We start from the raw sequence: 27,313 nt of genomic DNA on the forward strand, positions 1-27,313 counted from the left end.
CAACCCGTCCATGCCAACCAGATATCCCAACCCAATCTAGTCCCACCTGCCAGCACCCGGCCCATATCCCTCCAAACCCTTCCTATTCATATACCCATCCAAATGCCTCTTAAATGTTGCAATTGTACCAGCCTCCACCACATCCTCTGGCAGCTCATTCTATACATGTACCACCCTCTGCGTGAAAAAGTTGCCCCTTAGGTCTTTTTTATATCCTTTCCCTCTCACCCTAAACCTATGCCCTCTAGTTCTGGACTCCCCCTTCCCAGGGAAAAGACTTTGTCTATTTATCCTATCGATTCCCCTCATTATTTTGTAAACCTCTATAATGTTACCCCTCAGCCTCTGATGCTCCAGGGAATACAGCACCAGCCTGTTCAGCCTCTCCCTGTAGCTCAGATCCTCCAAACCTGGCAACATCCTTGTAAATCTTCTCTGAACCCTTTCAAGTTTCACAACATCTTTCCGATAGGAAGGAGATAAGAATTGCATGCAATATTCCAACAGTGGCCTAACCAATATCCTGTACAGCCGCAACATGACCTCCCAACCCCTGTACTCAATACTGTGACCAATAAAGGAAAGCATACCAAATGCCTTCTTCACTATCCTATCTACCTGCGACTCCACTTTCAAGGAGCTATGAACCTGCACTCCAAGGTCTCTTTGTTCAGCAACACGCCGTAGGACCTTACCATTAAGTGTATAAGTCCTGCTAAGATTTTCTTTCCCAAAGTGCAGCACCTCGCATTTATCTGAATTAAACTCCATCTGCCACTTCTCAGCCCATTAGCCCATCTGGTCTAGATCCTGTTGTAATCTGAGGTAACCCACTTCGTTGTCCACTACACCTCCAATTTTGGTGTCATCTGCAAACTTACTAACTGTATCTCTTATGCTCGCATCCAAATCATTTATGTAAATGACAAAACGTAGAGGACCCAGCACCGATCGTTGTGGTACTCCACTGGTCACAGGCCTCCAGTCTGAAAAACAACCCTCCATCACCACCCTGTCTTCTACCTTTGAGCCAGTTCTGTATCCAAATGGCTAGTTCTCCCTGCATTCCATGAGATCTAACCTTGCTAATCAGTCTCCCATGGGGAACCTTGTCGAATGCCTTACTGAAGTCCATATAGATCACATCTACTGGTGTGTCCTCATCAATCGTCTTTGTTACTTCTTCAAAAAACTCAATCAAGTTTGTGAGACATGATTTCCCACGCGGAAAGCCATGTTGACTATCCCGAATCGGTCCTTGCCTTTCCAAATACATGTACATCCTGTCCCTCAGGATTCCTTCCAACAACTTGACCACCACCGAGGTCAGGCTCACCGGTCTATAGTTCCCTGGCTTGTCTTTACTGCCCTTCTTAAACAGTGGCACCACGTTTGCCAACCTCCAGTCTTCTGGCACCTCACTATCGATGATACAAATATCTCAGCAAGAGGCCCAGCAATCACTTCTCTAGCTTCCCACAGAGTTCTTGGGTACACCTGATCAGGTCCTGGGGATTTATCCACATTTAACCATTTCAAGACATCCAGCACTCCCTCCTGTGTAATCTGGACATTTTGCAAAATGTCACCATCTATTTCCCTACAGTCTATATCTTCCATATCCTTTTCCACAGTAAATACTGATACTAAATGAATATTTTGCATCTCCCCCATTTTCTGTGGGTCCACACAAAGGCCGCCTTGCTGATCTTTGAGGGGGCCTATTCTCTCCCTAGTTACCCTTTTATCCTTAATATATTTGTAAAAACCCTTGGATTCTCCTTAATTCTATTTGCCAAAGCTATCTCATGTCCCCGTTTTGCCCTCCTGATTTCCCTCTTAAGTATACTCCTACTTTCTTTATACTCTTCTAAGGATTCACTCGATCTATCCTGTCTGTACCTGACATATGCTTCCTTCTTTTTCTTAACCAAACCCTCAATTTCTTTAGTCATCCAGTTTTCCCTATACCTACCAGCCTTCCCTTTCATCCTGACAGGAATATACTTTCTATGGATTCTTGTTATCTCATTTCTGAAGGCTTCCCATTTTCCAGTCGTCCCTTTACCTGTGAACATCTGCCTCCAATAAGCTTTCGAAAGTTCTTGCCTAATACCGTCAAAATAGGCCTTTCTCCAATTTAGAACTTCAACTTTTAGATCTGGTCTATCCTTTTCCATCACGATTTTAAAACGAATAAAATTATGGTCACTGGTTCCAAAGTGCTCCCCCACTGACCCCTCAGTCACCTGCCCTGCCTTATTTCCCAAGAGTAGGTCAAGTTTTACACCTTCTCTAGTTGGTATATCCACATACTGAATCAGAAAATTGTATTGTACATACTTAAGAAATTCCTCTCCATCTAAACCTTTAACACTGTGGCAGTCCCAGTCGATGTTTGGAAAGTTAAAATCCCCTACCATAACCACCCTATTATTCTTACAGATAGCTGAGATCTTCTTACAAGTTTGTTTCTCAATTTCCCTCTGACTATTGGGGGGTCTTTAATACAATCCCAATAATGTGATCATCCCTTTCTTATTTCTCAGTTCCAACCAAATAACTTTCTTGGATGTATTTCTGGGAATATTCTCCCTCAGCACAGCTGTAATGCTATCCCTTATCAAAAATGCCACTCCCCTTCCTCGCTTGCCTCCCTTTCTATCCTTCCTGTAGCATTTGTATCCTGGAACATTAAGCTGCCAGTCCTGCCCATCCCTGAGCTATGTTTCTGTAATTGCTATGATATCCCAGTCCCATGTTCTTAACCATGCCCTGAGTTCATCTGGCTTCCCTGTTAGGCCCCTTGCATTGAAATAAATGCAGTTTAATTTATTAGTCCTACCTTGTCCCTGCCTGCCCTGACTGTTTGACTCACTTCTGTTCCCAGCTGTACCCGTCTCAGATTGATCTCTTTCCTCACTATCTCCCTGAGTCCCACTCCCCCACCTTACTAGTTTAAATCCTCCCAAGCAGTTCTAGCAAATTTCCCTGCCAGTATATTAGTCCCCTTCCAATTTAGGTGCAATCCGTCCTTCTTGTACAGGTCACTTCTACCCCAAAAGAGATTCCAATGATCCAAAAATGTGAATCCTTCTCCCATATACCAGCTCATCAGCCATGCATTCATCTGCTCTATCCTCCTATTCCTGTCCTCACTAGCTCGTAGCACTGGGAGTAATCCAGATATTACTACCCTTGAGGACCTCCTTTTTAAATCAGCACCTCCTGTGCTGATTCTGAAAATGACCTGTCTCCTTCTTAACTGACTGCACTCCATGTTCTCAGATTCAGATGTGACTCTGTAATTAAGCCAGTCAACAAGGATGGTACTGTTGATATCTGGCATACTGATTCCTACACTACAGAGGCTGAGTGCCAGCTCTTTGATACCTCCTCTCATCTCCCCTGGACATGACCCCACCATAGAACATTCGGCTATTGTGTCCACAATTGCCATTAATCTCATTTCATCTGGTGATCTCCCCTAAAGTCTCCAAGCTCATAATCCCCCAATCCTGCACAGCCCACTTGTACCTCCTTCCCAAAAATCCTTAAACAGGACTACTTGGGCAGAACCAAGTTTCTGCTTGCTCTTGCCCCACAAAACTCATCTCTTCATCCCTCAATTTGTTCTTTTTGTCCCTTTGTCCCAGTCCCTTCCCTTTTACATCAGCGATTCTTCAGATGCTTTACAACAGTTTCAGAAATTCTAGTTTGTGGGCTCCAGCCTCCTCCTCTTCACCATGGATGTGCAATCCCTTTACGCATACATCTCCCATCAGGATGGTCTCAGGGCTTTCCACTTCTACCTGGATAAACTTAAGAACATAAGAACGAGGAGCAGAAGTAGACCATCCGGCCCTTCGAGCCTGCTCTGCCACTCAATAAGATCATGGCTGATCCTTTCATGGACAGCTCCACTTACCCGTGTTTTCACCATATCCTTTAATTCCTTTATTTTTCAGGAAAGTATCTACCTTCGCTTTAAAAGCGATTACTGAAGTAACGTCAACTACTTCCCTAGGCAAGGAATTCCACAGATTAACAACCCTCTGGGAAGTTCCTTCTCAGTTCAGTTCTAAACCTACTTCCTCTAATCTTGGGGCCATGTCCTCTTGTCCTAGTCTCACCTACCATTGGAAACATCCTAACTATTTCTATTTTATCTATTCCCTTCATAATTTTATATGTTTCGGTAAGATCTTCTCTCATTCTTCTGAATTCCAATAAATATAATCCCAATCTACTCAGTTTCTCCTCATAAGGCAACCCCCTCAACTCTGGAATCAACCTAGTGAACCTCCTCTGCACCACCTCCAGTGCCAGTACGTGCTTTCTTAAGTAACGTGAACAAAACTGCACATAGTACTCCAGATGTGGCCTTACCAACATCCTGCACAGCTATAACATTGCCTCTCTGCTTTTAAACTCAACCACTTTACCAATGAAGGACAAAATTCCATTTGTCTTCCTAATTACTTGTTGACCAACCTTCTGCGATTCATGCACAAAGACACCCCAGGTCCCTTTGCAAATCAGCATGCTCCAACTTGTTACCATTCAAGTAATCATCTATTTTGCTGTTATTCCCAAAATGTATGACTTCACATTTACTAACATTGTATTCTATCTGCCAAACCTTTGCCCATTCACTCAATGTATCTATGTTCCTCTGCAAAGTTTCACAGTCCTCTGCATACTTTGCTCTGCCACTCATCTTAGCGTCATCAGCAAATTTTGACACCATACATGTGGTCCCCAACTCCAAATCATCTATATAAATTGTAAATAATTGTGGTCCCAACACTAATCCCTGAGGCATACCACTAGTCACTGATTTCCAGCCAGAAAAGCAATCCTTTATCCCCACCCTTTGCTTTCTGTCAGGCAACTAATCCTCTATCCATGCTAATATTCTACCCCTAACACCATGCATCCTTATCTTATGCAGAAGCCTAATGTGCGGAACTTGTTAAAGGTCTTTTAGAAATCTAGGTACACCACAACACATCCCCGTTGTCCACCTTTCTTGAAATGTCTTCATAGAATTCCAAAAGATTCATGAACCTTCATGCAATGGGACAATTTCTTTTGCGACCCTGTTATTTATTCCTTGATAATAGTCTCAAGCATCTTCCCCACTATAGAGGTTAAGCTCACTGGTGTATAATTCCCCATTTTTGTCTACTTCCCTTTTTAAACAGTGGCGTCATATTTGCTATTTTCCAGTCTGCTGGGACTGCCCCAGAGTCCAGCAAAATTTGGAAAATTACTGCCACTTGCTATTTTTGCCGCCATCTATTTTAGTTCCTGGGATGCATTCCATCAGGGCCAGGAGACTTATCTATCCTCAGCTCCATTAGCTTACCCAACACTAACTCTTCCACAATAATAATTGTTTCCAGGTCCTCAACTACTTTAATCTCTTCATCACATACTGGCATGTTATTAGTATCCTCCACTGTGAAGACCGATGCAAAATACTTGTTCAATGAGTCAGCCATTTCATCATATCCCATAACTAACTGCTCCTTCTCATCCTCTAAAGGACTAACATTTACTTTAGCTACTCTTCTTCATTTTATATATTTATAGAAACTTTTGCTATCTGTCTTTATATTCTGTGCTAGGTTTCATCTCATACTCTATCTTACTTTTCTTTATAGCTCTTCTTGGGGGCTTTCTGTTGACCTTTAAAGTTTTCCAAATCTTCTAGATTCCTGCTGTTTTTGGCTACTTTGTATGCCTTCTCTTTCACTTTGATAGCCTGCCTTATTTCCTTCCCATGGCAGATTTCCCCTCCTCTTACAGTCCTTACTTCTCATCGTAATATACTTTTGCTGTGCACTTTGAAAAATTTCTTTGAAGGTCCTCCAGTGCTAGTCAACTGTTGTACCATAAAGTCTTGGTTTCCAGTCTACTTTAGCCAGGTCCTCCCTCATTCTATCATAGACCCCCTTATTCGAGCACAGGATCCTGGAATTGGATTTTATCTTCACACTATCCCGCTGTACTTTAAATTCAACAATACTATGGTCACTCCTTCCAAGAGGATTCCTGACTATGAGATCATCAATTATTCCAGTCTCATTACATAGGACCAGATCTAGGATAACTTGTTTCCTCATTGGTTCCATGACATACTGTTCAAGAAAACTATCATGGATACACTCAACGAACTCCTCCTCAAGGCTACCCCGACCAAGATGGCGTGACGAATCGACATGCAGATTAAAATCCCCCATGATAATAGCCGTACCATTTTTGCAGGCATTAGTTATTGTTTATTGCCCACCCCAACATGATGTTATTATTTGATGGCCCATAGACTACGTCTATCAGTGACATTTTTTTCTTGTATTCCTAACTTCCATCCAAATGGATTCGACCTTGTGCTCCATAGTACCAGTATCATCTCTCAGCACCGCCCTGATGTTGTCCTTGAATATCAGAGCTACACCTTCACCCTTGCATTCCTGTCTGTCCTTCCGAATAGTCTGGATATTGATTTCCCAGTCATGACCATTCTGCAACCATGTCTCCGTGATCGCTATCAAATCAGACTGGTTCACAATGATTTGTGCCATTAACTCATCAACCTTGTTATGAATGCTACGAGCATTCAGGTAAAGTGCCTTTATGCTAAGTTTCCTACAGTCATGATTCAAAACATTTCTAATACTCCTGAGTTTTCCTTCATCTTTGCTTCTTTCATGGTCTGCTTTGAACTTAAACCCTCCTGCAGACATGCTAACCTGTTGCTTACTTTTTCATTTATCACCAAACTTCCTGTTGCTTTCCCTTTCCCTTCCCCCCGACTCACATTTTTAAAGTCCTAGTTACCACCCTATTTATCCATTTTGCTCGAACACCGGTTCAGGTCAAGAGTGTCCCATCTGTACAGATCCCCCCAGTTCCAAAACTGATGCCAATGCCCCATGAAATGGAACCCCTCTTTCCCACACCATTCCCTTAGCCATGTATTTACTTCCCGAATTTTCTTGCCCCTCAGTCAATTTGCATGTGGCTTGGACAGTAATCCGGAGATTATGAGCCTTGAGGACCTGTTCCTTAATTTTATTCCTAGTGCTCAATAATCCCCAAACAGGTCTTCCATCCTGCCCTTTGCCTATGTTGTTAGTCCCAACGTGGACCACAACAACTGGATCCTCCCCCTCCCAGTCCAGTATCCTTTCAAATTGGTCAGAGATGTCCTGCACCCTGGCACCGGGCAGGCAACACACCATGCGAGACTACTGATGCGGCTTGCAAATGATACTATCTATCCCTCTGATTATAGAATCCCCTATAACTCCCACGTCTTTCTCTTGAATGGCCATCTGCACCATGGTGCTATGGTCAGTTGGCTCATCCTCCCCACAGCCCTTTCCTTCATCCACACAGGGAGCAAGAATCTCATACCTGTTGCTAAGGTCAAAAATTGAGGCTCCTCTACTCCTGAACTCAGGATCCACCTTCCTGTCTCACTTGCAATTACAGCCTATTGACCCTGATTACTAATTGAATTTGAATTACTTAATCTACCAGGTGCAATTGCCTCCTGAAACAAAGCATCCAGGTAACTCTGCCTCTCCTGGATGTGCCGCAGTGTTTGAAGTTCAGATTCCAGATCATCAGCTCTGAGTCAGAGTTCTTCCAGCAACCAACCCTTGCTGCAGATGTGATCACTGCTGTTCACGTTGGGATCAGCCAGCTCCCACATCATACAGCTACAGCACATCACCTGACCAGCCATCTCTACCTATTTAAGTAATATATAAAAAATTGAGTTAAATAATTTCTAGTATTTCTTTGATATGGTCTTTTTCAATTAACAAGTTAACCAATTAATAGAAGATTAAAAAAAGTAAATTTTTAACTAATCAACTTACCTTATCAAACCACCACAGAATCCTTATTTTTGATTAGAGGAGAAGGGCGGGTGGGAGACACATCACGTGTAGTGTCTCAGATTTAGCCACTGCCCAAATATATTGCCGACAGCCGCCGGACATTCACCTCTGCCTGTGGTCCTGTAAAATGGCGGGCCCCGACACTAGTGCTGAGGTTTTACAGTTTTTTTTGCTCACATTCCCAACAGCCTCCTGCTCGATGCTCCTGCAGTTCCTGCTGCTGAAACAACAAAAGGCCTGAACTGTCCTTTTCCACCACTCTCCTCTGCCTGGCCAAACCCGTCCTCACTCTGAACAACTTCTCCTTTAATTCCTTTCACTTTCTTCAGGTCAGAAATTGTAGCAATTATAACAACATCAGCCAGATGGACCTCATAAAATATGATTTCCCTGATTGGAGCTTTAACCTGGTCCAATCAGGGAGCCCTGGCTGACAGATATAAACAGGAATATCACACAGCATTGCCCTGTGGTTTGAAGGGCAGTGCTTGTCACTGGCCACCCGGGTGTTTTTCCTATCTTCCTGGTGGTGGAAATTGAATAAAAATTTGTGCACTTTGTGTCTTTCACTGTGTCTCACACCTGCACACACACACCATGGGTGCTGGGGAAAAAAAAAATAAGCACTACCGCACTTAGGCGGTAGTGTGGGGATAGAAAAAAAAAACAAAAAAAAAACAGGGGATTCAAGCCCGGGTGTCTTTGGAGAAGGAGCATGAAAAAAAAAAAAAAAAAAAAAAAAAAAAAAAAAAAAAAACAGGAATATCTGCTCAGTCCAAGAGCTGGCTGTGAGGGAGCCGGACCCCTGTCAAGGACTTTCCACATGTAAAAAAAGGGTGACAGAATGTATTTTCTGATTAGAAAATGGCTGCCTGAGAGAAGTCCTAATTAAATACTTGGAGATTTTTCAGGAAGGTATAGGGACTGTCAAAGGAGCCAACACCACCCTACATGTTGACAATTCAGTTCGCCTTTTTAAACATATGGTAAACTGGTTTTAGTAACTGGATAAATACCCAATCCAGCTCAATGAAGAATTATATGCAATACTTGCAGGGGAGCCATCCTTCCAGAAGCTGAACATGAGCTGTGCATTCACGATGTTTGAGAAGATTTGGACCTGAAGTTGATAAGTTTGCTCATTGAGCTTGAAGGTTTGTTTTCAGATGTTTCGTCACCATATTAGGTAACATCATCAGTGAGCCTCTGGATGGTGGTATGCCCACCTCTCAATTTATAGGTCTTGGTTTCTTATTAATGGATCCATCAATAAATACATCAAATTAGATCCTATCTACCTTCCCTTGAAAAAAAGAACTGGAAACGACATCATCCGCCTTAAGAAACCAAGACCTATAAATAGAGAAGCTAGACATACCACCAGCTCTTCACCAGAGACTCTCACTGATGAAGTTACTTAGTATGGTGATGAAACGGCTGAAAACAAACCTTCAAGCTCAGTAAGCAAACTAACAGACTTATGAGCCATGCATACTTGCAATTGTGGTTAGATGAAGATTTTCAAAAGTATGCTAAATTAATACATATAAAGGTAATAATATATGACACTACTATTTAGGGTATCATCAGCCCGTGCAATTTTTCAGCTGATGGTACAGAGCATTTTTCAAAGGTCTACCCATTTATCTGGAATACGTGCTAATCATGGGGAATACCAATAAGTAGCACTTACTGAACTTGGACATAGTGCTTAGACGTTTCTCTCAGCTGGGCATATGTGTGTTCCAGGCACCTCAAGTGACCTACCTGGGCTACGGAGTTGACAAGACCAAGTTACACCCATTGGAACATAAAGTGAGGGCGATCAAAGGTGCCCTGGCTCCCATGTATGTACGAGAGTTTAGGTCTTTCCTTGTGCTGGTGAATTATCACGGCATCCATCCTGCAACTTTGCATCATCTCTTAAAAAAGGGACAGCCCTCCTTCTATGGCAGCTATAGAGCATAGAATATAGAACAATACAGTGCAGAACAGGCCCTTTGGCCCTCAATGTTGTACCGACCTGTGAACTATTCTCAGCTCTACACCCTACACTATCCCATCATCATCCATGTGTTTATCCAAGGATTGTTTAAATCTCCCTAATGTGGTTGAGTTAATTACATTGACAGGCAGGGCATTCCACACCCTTACCACTTTCTGAGTAAAGAACCTGCCTCTGTCACCTGTCTTAAATCTATCACCCCTCAATTTGTACTTATGTCCCCTTGTACAAGCTGACGTCATCATCCTAGAGAAAAGACTTTTACTGTCTACCCTGTCTAATCCTCTGATCATCTTGTATGTCTCTATCAAATCCCCTCTTAGCCTTCTTTCCAATGAGAACAGTCCCAAGTCTCTTAGCCTTTCCTCATAAGACCTTCCCTCCAGACCAGGCAACATCCCAGTAAATCTCTTCTGCACCTTTTCCAATGCTTCCACATCCTTCTCGAAATATGACGACCAGAGCTGTATGCAATATTCCAAGTGCGGCCGCAATAGTGTTTTGTATACTTGTAGCATGATATTGCGGCTCCTGAACTCAATCCCTCTACCAATGAAACCTAACAAACCATTTGCCTTCTTAACACACTATCAACCTGGGTGGCAACTTTCAGGAATCCCTCTGCACATCCACACGACCAACAATCTTTCCATTGACCCAGTACTCTGCCTTCCTGTTATTCTTCCCAAAGTGCATCACCTCACATTTAGCTGCATTGAACTCCATCTGCCACCCCTCAGCCCAATCCTGCAGTTTATCCAAGTCCGCCTGCAACCTGTAACATTCTTCCAAACTGTCCACTACTCCACCGACTTTAGTGTCACCTGCAAATCCACTAATCCTATATCTGTGTCTAAGTCATTTATAAAAATGACAAACAGCAGTGGTCCCAAAATAGATCCTTGTGCCACACCACTAGTAACTGGACTCCAGACTGAATATTTTCCATCAACCACCACTCTCTGCCTTCTTTCAGAAAGCCAGTTTCTGATCCAAACTACTAAATCACCCTCAATCCTATGCCTTTGCATTTTCTCCAACAGCCTACCATGTGGAACCTTACCAAAGGTTTTACCGAAGTCCATGTATACCATGACAACTGTCCTACCCTCACCTACATGCTTGGTCATCTTCTCAAAAAATTCAATGAGGTTTGTGAGAAATGACCTGCTTGACGAAACCATGTTGACTATCTGAAATCAAATTGTTGTTTGCTAGATGATTATAAATCTTATCTCTTGTAATCCTTTCCAAAACCTTTCCTACAACAAAAGTAAGGCTCACTGGTCTATAATTATCTGGGTCATCTCTACTGCCCTTCTTAAACAAGGACACAACATTTGCAATCCTCCAGTCCTCTGGTACTAAGCCTGTAGACAATGACGACTCAAATATCAAAGCCAAAGGCACTGCTATCTCCTCCTTAGCTTCCCAGGAAATCCTCAGATAAATGAGGATTTGAGGGCGGCACGGTGGCACAGTGGTTAGCACTGCTGCCTCACAGCGCCTGAGACCTGGGTTCAATTCCCGCCTCAGGCGACTGACTGTGTGGAGTTTGCACGTTCTCCCCGTGTCTGCGTGGGTTTCCTCCGGGTGCTCCGGTTTCCTCCCACACTCCAAAGATGTGCAGGTCAGGTGAATTGGCCATGCTAAATTGCCCGTAGTGTGAGGTAAGGGGTAGATGTTGATGTAGATGTAGATGTAGATGTAGATGTAGATGTAGATGTAGATGTAGGGGTATGGGTGGGTTACGCTTCGGCGGGGCGGTGTGGACTTGTTGGGCCGAAGGGCCTGTTTCCACACTGTAAGTAATCTAATCTAATCTAATCTAATCTAAATCCCATCCAGTCCAGAGAACTGTCTCCTTTCACTCCTTCTAGAACTGATAACACCTCTTCATAACTAACCTCGATCCTTTCTAGTCTAATATCTCATATCTCATTCTTCTCCTCTGCAATATTCTCCTTTTCCTGAGTGAAAACCAATGAAAAATTTTGTTTAGCACCTCTCTGATCTCCACATGGTCCACATTCAACTTCCCACTTCTGTCTTTGACTGACCCTATTCCTACTCTAGTCATCCTTTAATTCATCACATACCTATAGAAAACTTTAGGGCTCTCCTTTATTCTATTTACTAAAGACTGCTTGTGTCCTCTGTTCTTCTTAACTCTCTCTTTAAATTCTTCCTGGGTGATCTGTAACTCTCCATCGCCTCATAAGCCTCCTTCTTTCACTTAACAAGAGATACAATTTCTGCAGAAGACCACAGTTCTCTAACCTTATCACTTCCTCCCTGCCTGACAAGGACATATCTATCAAGGACATGTAATAACTGTTCCTTAAAGCAGCTCCACACTTCCATTGTCTGCATCCCCTGCATTTTGCTACCCCATTCTATGCATCCTAATTCTTGCCTAATCACATTATAATTGCCCTTTCCCCATCGATAACTCTTGGCATGTACCTATCCGTTTCCATTGCTAAACTAAACGTAACTGAATTATGGTCACTCTCTCCAAAGTGGTCACCTGCAACTAAATTAAACACCTGACCTAGTTCATTACCAAGCACTAGATCCAGTGTGGCCTCCCCTCTTTTCGGCCCTTCGACATACTGTCAGGAAACCCTCCTGTACACACATTGGACAAAAAGTGATCCATCTGATGTACTAGAGTTATAGTATTTACAATCAATGTTGGGGAAGTTAAAGTCCCCCGTAATGACTACCCTGTTCCTTTCACTCCTACCCAGAATAATTTTGCCAATCCTTTCTTCCACCTCTCTGGAACTCTGCGGAGGCCTATAAAAAACTCCAAGCAGTGTGATCTCTCCTCTCCTGTTTTTAACCTCAGCCCATACTACCTCAGTAGACAAGTCCTCATCAAAAGTCCTTTCAGCCATCGTTATACTATCCTTGACTAACAAGGTCACACCTCCCCCTCTTTTACTGTTCTTAATGACAGATCTTAATGAAATGGAACCTGCAACATCTATTCCTCACTTTTCTCTATCTGTGTCTCCGAAATGGCCACAACATCAAAGTCGCAGGTATCTATCCATGCTGCAAGCTCACCTACCTTATTTCGGATACTTCTGGCGTGGAAGTAGACACACTTCAAGCCAACATGCTGTCTGCCAGCACATTCCCGTGACCATGAAATCCTGTCCATGCCCTCCATACTTTCATCTTCCTGTGCACTGCAACTACACCTCAGGTTCCCTTCCCCCTGCTGAGCTAGTTTAGACCCACCCAAATAGCACCAGCAAATTTCCCACCCAGGATATTAGTACCCCTCTGGTTCAAGTGAAGACTGTCCTGTTTGTGCAGGTCCACCTTCCCCAGCATGAGCCCCAATTGTCCAAGTACCTGAAAGCCTCCCTCCTGCACCATCCTTGAAGCCACATGTTCAGCTGATATCTCTCCCTATATGTTTTATATATTTTATAGGGAGAGATACATATTTTATTAGGTAGGGAGACCAAAAGAGCATGTAAAACTCCAGATTTTTGTCCATGGAAGCTCTGCTTGGAAATTCCATAGTCGTCCATCTGGAAGAATTGACTCATCCAGTTACGTTGCATTTTCTGAGGGTGCATTCCATGCTGTTATGCCCAGGCATTATAAGATCTTAATAAATGTGATTGTGTCCTGTATTTAATTCTCATGATGGACCGCAGATATCTTTGGTGGAAGCAAAGCCTTAATGTGCTGCCTATTATAGAACCAGCATTCTTCAGCAAGGTGATGAGGACAATAGACATGCAAAATTTGAATTTAAACTTTAGTTTAATACCATGCTTACAGCAACAGTTGTGGAATTGGCTGTAGGCAGAATTTATATTCTGGATGCATGAACTGGAATACACATCAACAGTGGTATCTCTAGAGAATATGCTGCTACGTTCAAGATTTCTTCTATAACTGTGAGATTGATATCATCAATGGTTATGCTTGGTGCTCCATAACATGTGCCTGTCACTAGGGATTTTGAAGAAACTAACCTCGACACCAATATTTTGGGCAGCAATCAAGTATTTGTTTACCATAGTGTACAAATCTTCATTGCTGTGAGCAATTAGGAAACAGTCAACTGCAAACAGAGGCTATCAGAATACAGCCTTCACCTCTCTATGCCTCAGCCTAGTAACTCCAATGGTATTAGAATGTTATGATGATGTTTGGTGTAGGAAAGAAAAAATATCAAAATAATAAGGCACAACCTTGTGACAATCGTGATTAAAAAAACATTTTGGTGAACACGCAGGAAACATTGCTATGATTTCAGTCTGTATTAATCTAACCTGGGAGTACTCGTTGAATGCCAGAAATGGAAAAATCTTCCAGTGTTGCTATCCCTTGTGTGTGTTCTCATTATTGACATGCTTCTCCTTGCTGAGAGAAATGAAACTGAACCCACGTGGAAATAAGCTGCTGGCAAACACAGCTTGAAATTGTTCTAAAAGCAATGCAAATCCCTAAAGAAGATTAATTTTAATACAAAATGAGATAAAATGAGCCAGGTGAACCAGCAATATCCATGTGGGATGAAAAACAGCTGAGCTGCCATTTTTATTGACTTATTGCAAAGGTCAATTCATCCTCAGCATAAAAATATTTGATTATTTAACAAGAACATTGAGACCAATGATTTGGATGTAACATCTTGACAAATCCATTTAAACATTACAACCATCATTCTAGTATCCCAGTGCTTTAGTTTTCAAACATTATGGATCCCCTGTTGATCTTTTTGCAGTTGTTTCGTGTGCAACCCACATTTCCTAACGTATCTCTCATTTTATGGTTATGATCATGTTAAGCGTTTCTGGCTTCTGAAGAACATCCTCGAAAGGTGTCACTTCTCATCTGCGTTTTGCAAGAAATATTAATGATAATTTTTATTTCTGAATTCTGCTCATACATAACAGCAGTATCTTTACAAACAGAACAGCTTAGTGAGTTTATTGGCATTTAATATATCTCTCAATATTATCCACATGTCAATTTTAATTCAGAGTAGATGTTTCTTCAAAATGTCAACTGACATTTCAAAATCCAATAGTATCCGACTGGAGATGGGGAAGCTGAAGAATTGCCATGGAAGAGTACCAATGTGCCAGTGTCTTCCACTCAGCGTCTTGGGCGTTACCCTTGACCAAACATTGGACCGGACCATCATATGGTTGCAAGACCAAGTCAGAAATTGGGAATTCCATGGGAAGCAACTCACTTCCCAACTTTTCAAAACCATCAACAACAAGGCACAAATGAGGAGCTTAATGTAATACTCTCCACTTGTCTACTTGGGTGCAGCTCCGATAACAATCAAGAAGTTTGACATCATCCAATACTTGACTGACACCCGAAAAAACACTTTTAACATTCACACCTCCATCAATAACGATCAGTGCTGCAGTGTGCGCCATGAGGAAGATGTACTCCAGTAACTCAGCAAGGCCTTTCCAACAGCACCATCCAAAGTTATGACTTCCGCCATCTAGAAGAACAAGGACAGGAGATGCATAAGAATACCCCCAACCTGAAGGTCTCCCTTTAAGCCATACACCATCCTGACTTGGAAGTATATCACTATTCTTTCATTGTCAATGGGTCAGAATCTTGAAACGCCCTTCCTAACAGCATTGTGGGTGCCCCTATACCCACAAGATTCCAACTGTTGTGGAAGACAGCTCACCGCCATCTTTTCCAGGATAATTTGAGATGAGCAATAAATGGCAGCAACAATTACATCACAAGAATGAATAAATAAAAATAAAACCTGTTTGGGAGAGACAAAGTGATAGTGGCATCCAACCACACGTTACTTCAAAAGATCTTCCTCAATCCACTTCTAATTGTTCCAAAGAATCTGGAATAAAAGATACTTTGTTCACAGAGGTCTCATCTGGACATGACATACAACTATGGGAATGGATATGGGATGGTTGACATGATTTCAAGGGCAGCATTCCTTATGAAGAAAGTCGAGAATGCTAAGACAAAGTGTAAAATGTTACACAAGAAAATTCAATAAGAAGCAATAGCTCAACATGCTCTAGGAACAGGGTTATTGATTCTGGAAGACAAGCATCTTGCTCAAATTATGCAAATTGCACATCAAGATGGAACTCTTCATACTTCAGGAAGTAGTGATGAAGCAATGGCCAGAAAGCATCAAGGATAGATCTGTTGCTGTAAGGGAATATTTGGCATAGAGCGATGATAGTCCAAGATGACAACTTGTATAAAGGAAGTAGTGGAGTAATCCTTAAGGAGATGAGGAAAGGGCTTCTTACAAGTATCCATGCAAGCAGTCAAGGAATTAAATCGTGACTGAAGAAGGCAAGAGAAATGCTCTACTAGCCAAACATGAGCAATAAGATTAAAGAAAGGGGGTGAAAGGCTTTTGTGGATTGGCAGAAAATGTTGAATAATCAGATAAGCCATGATGTTATTGAATGGTAGAGTATGGGCGGCACGGTGGCACATGGGCGGCACGGTGGCACAGTGGTTAGCACTGCTGCCTCACAGCGCCCGAGACCCGGGTTCAATTCCCACCTCAGGCGACTGACTGTGTGGAGTTTGCACATTCTCCCTGTGTTTGCGTGGGTTTCCTCCGGGTGCTCCGGTTTCCTCCCACAGTCCAAAAATGTGTAGGTTAGGTGAATTGGCCACGCTAAATTGTCCGTAGTGTTAGATGTAGGGGAATGGGTATGGGTGGGTGCGCTTCGGCGGGTCGGTGTGGACTTGTTGGGCCGAAGGGCCTGTTTCCACACTGTAAGTAATCTAATCTAATTAAGCTCAAGAGGTCAAACGGCTTGCTTCTGCTCTCAACCTGAATGTTCATATGACATCCCAGTCAGAGCATGGATGAAACTTGGAGTAAACCTCTTCAGCCTCCGAGTGAAAGATTATCTTCTCATTGTCAATCACTATTTTGAGTACTAGTAGTTAGACCAATTGATGTCAATGACTATCAGAGAGTTTGTAGAATGCCTGAAAGTCACTTTACAGTCGCTACAGTATCCAGACATATTAATGAGTGAAATGGCCCTCAATTCATGAGTAAAGAATTCAATTACTTTATAAAAGACTGGGGTACTCAATATCATACATTTTTTCCTGACTATCCTCAGTCAAATAGAAAGGCTGAGTCAGTAGTAAAAATATGCAAAGGGATGAAAAACCAAATCAAGCAAATCCAGCACAGATTTGTACATGGCAAGCCTTGAGTTGAGAAGTACACCAGTAAGGCTGGGAAAGTAATCCAGATCAAAGACAACATCATGCCACACCCAAACTCTACTTCTAACCGCAAAAAACCTATTGAAGCCAAAAGTAATAAAAGACATGAGTAGCAAAATCATGATGAAAGTCAAATTTTATTCTATTAAAACTGCCAAGTCATTTTTAGAGATGACCTTTGGTGACCCAGTCAGAGTGCAAAGGTTCAACACTTTCAACAAGCTGTGTAGAACAGTTGTTAACCTAATCATAAACAGTAAACAGAAGAAACCAAATATATTGTTGCAGCTGCAGACATATGAACATACAACTTGAGAATTGCTGTTGGCATTTCAGGAACATAGATCAGTACAGCATAGGCACAGGCTCTTCAGCCCGCCATGTCTGTGCCAACCATAATGCCATTCTAAATTAATCCTATCTGCCTGCACATATCTCTCCATATCACACTATTCCCTGCTTGTTTTTTTGTCTGTTTAAATGCCTCTTAAACTTTATTAACATATCTGCTTCTACCACCTCTCCTGGCAGCACTTTCCAGGCACCTACCACGTGTAAAATATTTTCCTTGGACATTTATTTAAACTTTTCCCTTCTCACCTTAAACCTATGCCCCATAGTACTTGACATTTCTACTTTGAGAAAAATACTTCAACTATCTATCCTATCTATGCCTTTCATAATCTCATAAACCTCTATCAGGTCACCCTCCAGCCTCCGATACTCTAGTGAAAACAGTCCAGGTTTGTCAAACCTCTCCTTACAACGAATATACTTTAATCCAGGAAATGTCCTGATAAATCGCTTTTGCACCTTCTTCAAAGCCTCTGCATTCTTCCTACAGTATGGTGAACAGAACTGCATATAATACTCCATATGTGGCCTAATTAAAGCCCTCTACACTGTAAAATGACTTGCCAACTTTTATACTCAATTCCTCAATCCATGAAGGCAAGCATGCCAAATGCCTTCTTTACCACTTTATCCACTTGTGTTACTACTTTCAGAGAGCTACGGACTTGCACTCCAAAATCCCTCAGTATATCAATACTCCTAAGGATCCTGCCATTTACTATATACTTGCCTCTTACAATTGACTTTCCAAAATGCATCACCTCACATTGTCTGGATTAAATCCCATCTATCATTTCTCTCCGTTGTTGTGGTTCTGTTCGCCGAGCTGGGAATTTGTCTTGCAAACGTTTCGTCCCCTGTCTAGGTGACATCCTCAGTGCTTGGGAGCCTCCTGTGAAGCGCTTCTGTGCTGTTTGCTCCGGCATTTATAGTGGCCTTTCTCTGCCGCTTCCGGTTGTCAGTTCCAGCTGTCCGCTGTAGTGGCCGGTATATTGGGTCCAGGTCGATGTGTTTGTTGATAGAGTCTGTGGATGAGTGCCATGCCTCTAGGAGCACCCTGGCTGTTCTCTGTTTGGCTTGCCCTATAATGGTAGTGTTGTCCCAGTCGAATTCATGTTGCTTGTCGTCTGTGTGTGTGGCTACTAAGGATAGCTGGTCGTGTCGTTTCGTGGCTAGTTGGTGTTCATGTATATGGATCGTTAACTGTCTTCCTGTTTGTCTGATGTAGTGTTTTGTGCAGTCCTTGCATGGGATTTTGTACACTACATTAGTTTGCTCATGTTGGGTATCGGGTCCTTCGTTCTGGTGAGCTGTTATCTGAGCATGGCTGTTGGTTTGTGTGCTGTTATGAGTCCTAGTGGTCGCAGTAGTCTGGCTGTCAGTTCAGAAATGCTCCTGATGTATGGTAGTGTGGCTAGTCCTTTGGGTTGCGGCATGTCCTTGTTCCGTTGTCTCTCCCTTAGGCATCTGTTGATGAAATTGCGAGGGTATCCGTTTTTGGCGAATACCTTGTCTTGGTGTTCCTCTTCCTCTTTTTGAAGTTCTGGTGTGCTGCAGTGTGTTGTGGCCCTTTTGAATAGTGTCGTGATGCAACTTCGTTTGTGTGTGTTGGGGTGGTTGCTTTCATAGTTTAGGACTTGGTCTGTGTGTGTAGCTTTCCTGTAAACCTTTGTGGTTAATTCTCCGTTCAGTGTTCTCTGTACCATCATGTCTAGGAATGGGAGTTGGATGTCCTTTTCTATGTGAAATATACACATAGACAAGGAAGAAACTATGGTCTCATTCGATGTAACGGCACTGTTCACCTCCATCGACAAAACCCTAGCCAAAGAAACAATAGCCAACCTGCTGGACAGACATAACAGACAACAGGACATTGTACCTATCAACAAAGACGGCATACTTAAACTACTGGACTTGTGCCTCACAACACACTTCACATTCAACAACCAAATATACGAACAAATCAACGGAACACCCATGGGCTCACCCATCTCTGGAATCCTAGCAGAAGCAGTAATGCAAAGGTTAGAACAAACAGTCTTACCACAAATTCAACTCAAACTCTGGGTCAGATACGTGGATGACACCTTTGTAATAATTAAAAACACAGAAATAGAGAACACACACCAGATCATCAACGCCACACTCACAGGAATCCGATTCACTAGAGAGGAAGAAAAGGACATCCAACTCCCATTCCTAGATGTGATGGTACAGAGAACACCGAACGGAGAATTCACCACAAAGGTTTACAGGAAAGCCACACACACAGACCAAGTCCTAAACTATGAAAGCAACCACCCCAACACACACAAACGAAGTTGCATTAAGACACTATTCAAAAGGGCCACAACACACTGCAGCACACCAGAACTGCAAAAAGAGGAAGAGGAACACCTATACAAGGCATTCTCCAAAAACGGATACCCTCGCAATTTCATCAACAGATGCCTAAGGGAGAGACAACGGAACGAGGACATGCCACAACCCAAAGGACTAGCCACACTACCATACATCAGGAGCATTTCTGAACTGACTGCCAGACTACTGCGACCACTAGGACTCATAACAGCACACAAACCAACAGCTACGCTCAGACAACAACTCACCAGAACGAAGGACCCGATACCCAACATGAGCAAAACTAATGTAGTGTACAAAATCCCATGCAAGGACTGCACAAAACACTACATCGGACAAACAGGAAGACAGTTAACGATCCGTATACATGAACACCAACTAGCCACGAAACGACACGACCAGCTATCCTTAGTAGCCACACACACAGACGACAAGCAACATGAATTCGACTGGGACAACACTACCATTATAGGGCAAGCCAAACAGAGAACAGCCAGGGTGCTCCTAGAGGCATGGCACTCATCCACAGACTCTATCAACAAACACATCGATCTGGACCCAATATACCGGCCACTACAGAGGACAGCTGGAACTGACAACCGGAAGCGGCAGAGACAGGCCACTATAAATGCCAGAGGAAACATCACAGAAGCGCTTCACAGGAGGCTCCCGAGCACTGAGGATGTCACCTAGACAGGGGACGAAACGTTTGCAAGACAAATTCCCAGCTCGGCGTACAGAACCACAACAACGAGCACCCGAGCTACAAATCTTCTCTCAAACTTTGATCATTTCTCTCCCTTGAGAACCTTCCTCAATATCCACAACTCCATCAATTTTACTAATCAGACGATTGACATTTTCATCAAAATCATTTATGTATATTACAGAGCTATCAGCACTAATCCTTGCGGAATGCCACTGATCACAAACCTCCAGTCAGAAGAGTACCCCTCCACAGCCTTCCTCGGTCTTCTATGACCAATCCAGTTTTGTATCCAACTTGTTAATTCACCATGGATTCCATATGACTTAATCTTCTGGACCACTTTATCACGAGGGTACCTTTCCAAATGCTTCAGTAAAGTCTATGTAGACAACATTCACTGTTCTACCCTCATCAATCATCTCCATCACTTCCTAAAAAAACACAATCAAGTTTATGAGACTAGGCCTCTCCCATATAAAGCCATGCTGACTATCCCTATTGAGTCAATTTCTACTCCAAATGTGAGTAAATCCTATACCTAAGAATCTTCTCCAATAATTTATCTACAATTGATGCAAGGCTCATTGATTTATAATTCCCTGGCTTATCCTTATTGCCCTTTTTAAACAACTAAACAATGTTAGCTATTCTCCAGTTTTCTGGCACCTCACCTGTGGCTAAACAATGGCTTGAGCCTCAGCAACCTCCTCCCCTGCCTCCTGCAGATTTCAAAAAATATAATCCCTACTGTGTGGAAAAAGGCCTTTCGGCCCAACAAGTCCACACTAACCCTCCGGACAGTAACCCACCCAGACCCGTTCCCCTGCTATCCTATATTTACCCCTGACTAATGCACCTAAGCTACACATCCCTGAACACTATGGGCAACTTAGCATAGCCAATTCACCTAACCTGCACATCTTTGGATTATGGGAGGAAATCGAAGCACCCGGAGGAAACCCACGCAGACACTGGGAGAATGTGCAAACTCCACACAGACAGATACCCAAGGCTGGAAATATACTGGGGTCCCTGGTGCTGTGAGGCAGCAATGCTAACCACTGAGCCACCGTGCCGCGGGACTTTAAAGTTTTTCAAGACAACGAACGTCACCTCCATCTTAATATCGACCCTGTTGTATTTATATATTTCCATGATCTGCTTACCTATCTGTTTCTCTATCTCCCACTGATATCGGGGGACCTACAATATAACCCCATCATATTCCACCGATCATATTCCTAAATTCTAGCCATATGGCCTTGCTGGATAAGCCCTCCAAGATGTCCTCTCTTAGTGCAGCTGTGACATTCTCCTTAGTAAGAAATGCAGCTCCCCCTTCCCTTTTACACCCTTCTCTAAGTGGAATGATGAGTTGTCAATCCGACCTTTCTCTCAATCAAGTTTTTGTAATGGTAACAACTCGGTAGCTCCATGTACCAATCCAGAGTCTAAGCTCATCTGCCTTACCTGTTATACTTGCATTAAAATGAATCCATTCAGATTGCCAGTCCTGCTGCGTTCATTAACATGACCCTGCCTGTTGTTCCTATTAGACTTCTCTTCAATCACTCCACATGCTGACCTTCTACTCTAGTTCCTAACCTGCTGCCCCATTAGCTTAACCCCTCCTGAGTGACACTAGCAAACCTTCCTGTGCAGATATTGGTGCCCTCCAGTTCAGGTGCAATCAGTCCTTCTTGTGCAGATCCCTCCTGCCCTGGGAGAGATCCAAATGAGCCAGATATCTGAAGCCCTCCCTCCTACACAACCTCCTCAGCAACACACTGTATTTTCTTCCTATTTCTGTCCTCATTAGTATGTTGCACAGGGACTAATCCTGAGATTATAACACAGAAATCCTGCTTTTCAACGTCCTACATAACTCTCTTATTCTCTTTCTGCCGATATTGTTCGCACCAAATACACTTATGGCAGTTTACCCTCCCCTTTCAGAACATCCTGTGCCCGCTCAGACCCTGACACCTGGGAGGCAACACGCCATCAGGAATCTTACTTGCAGCCACAGAAACGCCTGTCTGTGCCCCTGACTATAGAGTCTCCTATTATTCCTGCTTGCCCATACTTCAACAATCCCTGCTGTAAACAGAACCAATCGTGGTGCCACTGATCTAGCTGCTGCTGTTGATTTCCCTGAGAGACAATGCCTCCAACAGTATCCAAACCAGTTTAAGAGGGGAATGGCCCACAGGGGACTCCTGCACTGCCTGCCCACGCTTACTCATCTTCCTGGTGGCCACCCAATACTTTTCTGTCTGCACCAAAAACAGAAATTGCTGCGAAAACTCTTCAGGTTTAGCTGCATCTGTGAATAGAAAGCAGAGTTCATGTTTCAGGTGCAGTGATCCCACTTCAGGACTTCTCTGCCTGCGTAGTTCTCCCTGTTGGTGTGATCAGTTTGCTAAATATGCTCTCCATGACATTCTTTATCCTCCATCGTAACTCCTGACACTCCATGTAGCCAGTCAGAAGCTGCAGTTGAAGACACTTCCTGCAGACATGATCATCACCGACACTGGAATTGTCCCTGATTTTCCATATATTGCAGGAGAGACATTCCATGTGGCTAACTCCTCCTGCCACTATGAACCCTTATCAACTACGAACAATAAACTAGGAACCAATTACACAGCCTGACCTGTTACTCACCAAAGTCAGATTTCTCACTCTGCCTATTCCTAACAAGCTACAAATCACAAAGTGAGTACTTTATACTGTACCTCCCCCCAGACTCTACTCACTCAGCCTCTAGGCCTGTTTCCTGAACAGTCCAATCCTATATCACTTTTTGAACCATATCCTCCCCTCCAGAGCTCTAACTTTGGATTTTGTTCCGGTCTGCTCTCATTCAACTGCCGCTGTAACTGACCTCAATCCAGATCTCACTTTTCAGGCTTTTATCCAGAAAGCTTCTGCTACTCCCATCTTTACTCCCATCTTTGCACTGCTCCACCCTGCCTCTACTCCTGCTGCAGCTCTGACTGACATCTAAGTGATGTTACCATCAGCACAGAGTGCAAAATGACAGTCAGTCCCAGACTGTTCCACAGCAACAGAAATAAATCAGCAATAACTATTAGCAATAACATCATCATCTACTCTGAGAAGAACAGTCCTCAGAGAAGAAGGACTGGGAATGAGCAGACACCAGAGAAACAAACAAACAATAACACATTCACGATTTGAGGACTATGTATACATGTACAGAGACTAATAAAATTAGAACTCTCTAAAGCTAACACGCTATTTTGTTAATGATTGATAATATCATTTTAGAGCATATCTATTGGGTAACTTGCACTAGGTGTCACTGCAAATAGTAGTACAAATAATTTTTTATGTAAAAGCGAATGTTTGGAGAAATGCAATTGTACTTCGTATATTGGCTGGCTTGCCATAGTATTGTGGCCCCCTATCTCTGCAGTAAGTGCCTTTGTAAGTGCAATCTGTAAGAACCATTAAACACACAACACTTGAAACATTCCCTTCCCTCCCTTTCAGAAAGCATTAAATGTTTGTGGCAAAACATTCTTCCAGGTCAACAATAAGTAATTCTGCTTTGTTTCTGGCCACAAGATTCAGGACAAACTCTGAAAGTTTTGCATCTGAATAAGACCAGAGGTTGATATGACGGCCAAACAGCAAAATCAATATGGTTACACTCCTGAATACCTGTTGGGAGAATCTTTCAGGATGTGGTGTTAGTACATAGCTTTACATATTGACAGAAAGCCATCAGCTGCCCACCTATCTTTCCCTATGAACCTTCTTCTACTAGCCCCACCAAAATAACCGAAATATTCCCCATGATGTATTGCATACTACTTCTAAAAGCCCACCCCACAGATTTCTATATTGAAATTATAATTGAATAATGTAACATGACCTGTTTTGTATCATTTAATAAAACTATGCCTAATAGGCCTTTGGGTATAAGTCCTAACATTTTTTATATACGCTTCTGCAAGAATTACTAGAGATGGCAGGAAAATAGTTGGATCCATTAATGATTATTTTTTGAGATACTCACCAGGGAGGAAAATATTATTTTGCCACACAATTATTGTTGTATAACAAATACCAGTGAATATTTTGAAATCAGAATCCCTGGCTGCTCATTAAGACTGAACCAGATGGTAATTTGTTTGACACAAGCTACATTGGAAATTCTACAAGATTTCTGCCTCTTCAGTGCATCCACCTTGACCTCCCTTGTACTGGTGCCAAAATCCTTATTCACACTTCTGTTAATTCTAGATTTGCCAACTTCACCTTTGTTTCTGTCAGTATTATGAACCCCAGTCTTCATCTTCTTCAAGTTGCAATAGCTCACCCTCTCTGATTTTACTGACTTCTATTGGTTTCCTGACTTCACCTTTCTTTTTCCCAATCCCACGAGGAGGTTGAACAGTTCATCCACTTTACTAACACCTTCCGCCCCGACCTCAAATTTACCTGGACTGTCTCAGACTCCTCCCTCCCCTTCCTAGACCTCGCCATTTCTATCTCAGATGACCGACTCAACACGGACATTTACTATAAACCGACCGACTCCCACAGCTACCTAGATTACACCTCGTCCCACCCTGCCCCCTCTAAAAATGCCATCCCATATTCCCAATTCCTTCGCCTCCACTGCATCTGCTCTCAGGAGGACCAATTCCAATACCGAACAACCCAGATGGCCTCCTTCTTCAAAAACCGCAATTTCCCCTCAGACATGGTTGACGATGCTCTCCACCGCATCTCCTCCACTTCCCGCACCTCCGCCCTTGAACCCTGCCCCTCCAATCGCCACCAGAACAGAACCCCACTGGTCCTCACCTACCATCCCACCAACCTCCAGATATCATCCTGCGTCATTCCGCCACCTTCAAACAGACCCCACCACCAAGGATATATTTCCCTCCCCTCCCCTATCTGCATTCCAGAAAGACCACTCCCTCCGAGGCTCCCTCGTCAGGTCCACATCCCCCACCAACCCAACCTCCACTCCCGGCATCTTCCCCTGCAACTGCAAGAAATGCAAAACCTGCGCCCACACCTCCCCCCTCACTTCCCTCCAAGGCCCCAAGGGATCCTTCCAACACAAATTCACCTGCACCTCCACACACGTCATTTACTGCATCTGCTGCACCCGATGTGGTCTCCTCTACATTAGGGAGGCAGGCCACCTACTTGTGGAACATTTCAGAGAACACCTCTGGGACACCCGCACCAACCAACCCAACTGCCCCGTGGCTGAATACTTTAACTCCCCCATGCAGTTAACACTTTAACTGCCTCCTCCATCGCCAGACCATGGCAACATGACACCCGGAGGAAGAGCGCCTCATCTTCCGCCTAGGAACCCTCCAACCACAAGGAATGAATGCAGATTTCTCCAGCTTCCTCATTTCCCATCCCCCCATCTTTTCTCAGTCCCAACCCTCGGACTCAGCACCGCCTTCTTGACCTGCAAACTTCTTCCTGACCTCTCGACCCCACCCCCCTCTCTGGCCTATCACCCTCACCTTAACCTCCTTCCACTTAACGCGTTCCCAACGCCCCTCCCCCAAGTCCTTCCTCCCTACCTTTTATCTTAGCCTGCTTGGCACACCCTCCTCATTCCTGAAGAAGGGCTTATGCCTGAAATGTCGATTCTCCTGCTCCTTTGATGCTGCCTGACCTGCTTCACTTTTCCAGCAACACATTTTTCAGCTGTTATCGTATACTCTCAGCATTCTCCTTTTTCATTTAAAAACGTGTACTCAAAACCTTGCTTTATGGCTTTCCTTCTGTTATTTCTGATCAATCTCTCCCTTTTATTCCCTTCTGTGAAATCTTTAGATAGTCTCTTAAAACATCTCAATAAATGCACATTTGTTAATGATATAATTTGCCTCCCATATAAAACAATTGACTTAGCATGATCAATGTCGTGCTAAGCCTGACAAGAAATATCTTTATAAAAGATAATGCAGAAAGTAATTATCTTTTGCAAAAATCAAAACATATTTCTGCAGCTAATATCTGTGAAACCTTCATTTCAATTAAAAAAAAGTTATGTAAAATTAATAGTTTACTAGCAGGTTGATGTTATTTCCAAACACTTTATTTCTTTGTTCAAGATGTTTCATCAGAGTTTAGACAGATCCACGGCAAACCTGAGAACTCTGTACATACCAAATAGACTAACTGAAAAAGATTGTTAGAAGAAATATAATTCTTGATGATTGTACTACTAGACATTATGGTTCAAGCACTTCTATACATATCACAAATGCAAATAGCCCATTGCAGATCAATGTCTTCATATTTTTAGTGTTGTAATTTCACTTTCAGAAGCTGTAGCTCCCAATCATTACCCAAGCTAATATCAACATGACACTACTGCTCCCCAGCTAATAAAAACAGTGAAATGCTTTCCCAGGTGGTGACATTAATATTTCATTACCTGAGTTTGTGCTTGAACCTGTCATATCATTTTTGCTGCCCACTATTCGTCTGTTTTCACTGTTACAGCTCACTGAATAAAATTATTTTGGCATTTGGGATTCCTCCATGTGGTCCAAAAGAGTGTAGTCATTCTCATAGTAGCTTAGCCTTAATGTTGTTAACTGACATACTTAAAGATCCTGCAGTCAGTAATTTCTTTTCTGCTGTTTGATGTGCATCATAAACTATTGGAGGTGGAATTTGTCAAGCTGTTGAAAG

Source organism: Chiloscyllium punctatum, chromosome 5 (assembly GCF_047496795.1).
Source record: "Chiloscyllium punctatum isolate Juve2018m chromosome 5, sChiPun1.3, whole genome shotgun sequence".
NCBI lineage: Eukaryota > Metazoa > Chordata > Chondrichthyes > Orectolobiformes > Hemiscylliidae > Chiloscyllium > Chiloscyllium punctatum.